We start from the raw sequence: 4,215 nt of genomic DNA, 5'->3' as shown, positions 1-4,215 counted from the left end.
ACAGAGAAACCCTGTCTCGAAAAACAAAAAGAAAAAAAAAAAGTAAGTGAGGACAGAATCTTCCAGCCAGAGGACGGTGGTGAGAGTTCTCAGATGAAACCCAGAAAGATAAGAGAGTTACAGAAAAGACTGAAATTAAGCTTTAGTGACAAAGCATCTGAGAATTAAGGAAATATTAAAGACTACAGCTATGAAGGGCCTGTCCCTGAGCTAGCGTCTCCCTACAGTTCAGAGTCTGCGCAACTATGAGACCTAGCTAAGAACTCAGGCACAGCGGAAATGGCTAGATTTGGGTTCAGTGAGGAACTCGGCCTCGAGTGAAGCAGAGAGCATAGGGAATAGCGCGGCAGCCCAGACTCTGCTTGGTTTGGGCTATGCACACACCTCTCTCCTAATGATGCATCTGGCAGCCTGAGGCACTGACCTGCACATACTGTGCACACACACTCCACCTCTGAATGATGAGGTCTGTCTCTCCTCCTAACGGCCATTAAACTTGGATTCTATTTAGTCACATTCCATCGGTGTCTGGTGTGAGAGTAGGGGACCCCGCCCCCTTCCTGCAGTGGCTTGGTGTGCCTGCAAGGGGCAAACTGTATCCTTGGAGAGAACTTTAGGGAGAACCCCCGACTCATTTCATATTCACAGTCGGGCGTGCATGTGATTGAAATTTGATGCATTATTTGGAGGAACATGGATAGTGAGCAAAGGCCTTCCTCATGCAAGTGCATCACCAAGCCTGATGATCTGGATTTGGTCCCTGGGCCCCACACAGTACAAGAGAACCAAGCCCACAAGTAGTTTGGTCTGCACACACACAAATACACATTCACACACATATAAACATGCAACCACACATATACACTCACATGTGTACACACACAAATATATACACTCACATATACACACAAGCATGCAAGCACACACACATACACACACAAACATGCAGACACATACACACTCACCCAGATTCACACACAAACATGCAAACACACACATATTCACAAACATACAAACATGCAACCACACACATACATGCACATGTGTACACACACAAATATACAAACACTCACACACATAAACACACAAGCCTGCAAGCACACACACATACACACTCACACGTGCACACATATACAAACATGCAAACACACCTATTCATACACACAAACATGCAATCACATATATGTTCATTCAGATTCGCACGCGCACACACACACCACACACAGAGCAAACAATTTAAAGCAGAGAACTATACTGTTTCAAAAATCAAACCCCTTTCAGCAGAAGCAGTTTAAGTAGTAACCTGGGCCTCAGTGCCCCCATTCACGTGGCCTGCTGTCAATCACATTCTCTGTGCAGCATTGGCTAGCCTAGAACTCAATATGTAGACCAGGCGGGCTTCAACCTCATACGGATCCACCTACTTCTGCCTTTCAAGTGTTGGGTTAAGAGCATGCTGGCTGGAGAGATGGCTTGGCTGGAGGGATGGCTCAGCGGTTAAGAGCATTGACTGTTCTTCCAAAAGTCCTGAGTTCAATTCCCGGTAACCACATGGTGGCTCACAGCCATCTGTAATGGGATCTGATGCCCTCTTCTGGTGCGTCTGAAGACAGTTACAGTGTACTTCTATATAATAAATAAATAAGTCTTAAGAAAAAAAAAAAAAGCATGCTCCACCATGCCTGGCTTAACACTCTCCACAGTATATTTGCTTTCTGAGCTGTTTAGCTCTTTCCTCGCATAAAAGCCCAAGCATCCAGAAACATCTCGCCCAGACCCAATTACAAATAGCAAAGACAATGAGTGGGGGAGCTACAGAGGAGAACTATAGCTTTTACGGATGCACACACACACACACACACACACACACACACGGGGGTGCGGGGGAGGAGTGAACACCATAAGAAAAAAAATCATTTAAAAATGGGGAAAAGACTCAAACATATGTTATTCCAAAGGGAAACAGATAAATGGATACTCAACATAAAGTGTTCAAGACCATTGTCTATCGGGGAGATGCAACCCAAAACCCCAAATGATTCCACCAGAGGAGATCAGGTGAATCCCATGTGTGTCGCTTTCAGGAGAGGAAGCCTGGCAGTTTCTAATGAAGTCAGCCACATCTCTAGCCTTTGATCAACGCTTCCACCCCTAAGTGTTTACACAGGGGCAATGTAAACCCAGAGGTCCACAAAAGGCCGGGACACCAAGTTCAGCCGGTGTACAGCTTCATTTAGAATGGCCTGGAACTGGAAGCAGTCCAAAGACCCATCAACTGAAGAATGGATGTAGCCCATCTGCACCGAAGACCAAACATGGCGATAAAAGCAGAGTAAAGGGTTCGAGAGAGCGTGGAAGACCCTCCCGGACAGTGTGAAAGCATCCAGATACAAAAGAGCGTGCACCCGTGCGACCGCATTTGTGTGACTGTCTGGGGCAAGCAGAGCTAATCTACGGCGGACACTCAGAACAATTGTCGCCTGGTGGGGGCTGCCAGGGGAAGGACATCTGCACGGCCATGGAAACTTTCTGTGCTCGATAGAGCTGTGAATCAGACACGTCGCTAACTGGTGTGGCTTTCAGCCTGGGTGTGCCTGATCGAGTCTTAGGAGATGGAGCCATAAAAATGAGGGAGCTGGGGGGATGGGGAGAGATGGAGGCACACACAGAAACCCAGTGGCAAGTAGGGCTATGGCGGATTGCTATACTGTTTGCATGATTTAAAAAAAAAAAAAAATTCTATAGCAAAAAAGTTAAAAAAACAAAACAAAACAAAAAACAACAACAATAAAATTGGCCAGCAGATGTCTCCCTACACTAGCTCACTGGAGCCAGAGGAACCCACTCTCTACCCTTCCTTGCTGTCTTTCCTAAATGGTCAATTGAGAGCAGAACCCAAAGACCTGCTGGGCACTGGGAACCGAACTCTGGAAGAGCAGCAAGTGCTCTCAACCGCAGAGCTGACTCTCCAAGCCCCAGCTGAACACCCTCTCTTTTTACCTTCACATTTTTTAACCCACTGAGGCGTGTTCTCTCTCTCTCTCTCCGTGTATGTGTGTGTGTGTGTGTGTGTGTGTGTGTGTTTGTGTGTCTCAAAGTATAGCAAGGCTGGTCTTAAATTGGCAGTCTCCCTGCCTCAGCCTCCTGAAGGCTTAGGATTCCATGAATGTATCACCATGCCGGCAACAGTCTGGATTTTATGAGATGTTTTAAATCGGTATTTTATGTGTATGAGTGATTTGTCCGTAGACACGTCTGTGGATCACACATGTGCCTGGTCCCCATGGAGGTCAGGAGAGGGCATTGGATCCCCTGGAACTGGGGTTACAGGTAGCTGTGAGCTGCCATGTGGTTGCTGGGGATTGAAACCAGGTTCTTCTGCAAGAACAACCAATGGTCTTAAACACTGAGCATCTCTCTGGGCCCAACACTTTGGGTTTTAATCAGTTCTTTGTTCTCCAGACATACCACACCAGGCAGAACACAGGTCTGTGTTTACAGTTCCCTTGAGATAATAGATCTCTGTGGCTGGAGTGGCCACTAAATGCACATTTAAGCATAGATCATCCTCCCCCCCATCAGCATCAGCATCATCACCACCACCACCATCACGGGTGAGAGACCATGGCATGCATGTGGAAGGCACATGTATGTAGATAGCCCTCTGTTGTCAATTCTCTCCTTCCACTGTGGGTTGCAGGGACAGAACTCAGGTTTGTAAGACTTACACATTAAACACTTCTACCCATTGAGCCTCCTGCCACCCTAGTGTGCATGAGCACCCGAAACACCTAGCGAGCCTGTTTGTTAAGAGAGGAAAATTCACGTGGGAAGCACTCCTCCTTCTCACCAAGGTGGCAACAATGTAACACATCAGAAAAGCCCAAGTCCTGGGGAGGAGGCAGGAGCGAGAGGCTCCACCATTAGCCCAGGGAACACCGAACAGTGCCAGCCCCTTCACCGGCCTGCCAGCTTCTCTAACAGTCACCCCGTCGTGACCCACTGGGTTTGCTCTCTGGCAGGTTCCCAAGACCAGGGGAAATAGGATCATGTCTCGTGGTGAGGATCTCGTGACCCTGATGACAGGATTGCCACAGAGTGGTAACTTCCATGTCACATTAATAGGGACTTCATAAAAACTATTCTTTTTTTGTAAGTTACTGTTTTTTTTTAAGTGTATATATATGTATGTATATATATATATATATATATATA

General features: G+C 46.9%; 1 protein-coding gene across 1 annotated transcript in view; it reads right to left on the bottom strand.

Annotated features, from left to right (window-relative positions):
• Myo1h (myosin IH) overlaps positions 1 to 4,215 on the bottom strand; it is a 74,427-nt gene that overhangs the window by 50,651 nt on the left and 19,561 nt on the right. The window lies entirely within an intron of this gene.

Source organism: Mus pahari, chromosome 23 (genome assembly GCF_900095145.1).
Source record: "Mus pahari chromosome 23, PAHARI_EIJ_v1.1, whole genome shotgun sequence".
NCBI classification, from domain to species: domain Eukaryota; kingdom Metazoa; phylum Chordata; class Mammalia; order Rodentia; family Muridae; genus Mus; species Mus pahari.
Note: the sequence above shows the minus strand (reverse complement) of the source record. Positions and strands in the feature narration are given on the sequence as shown.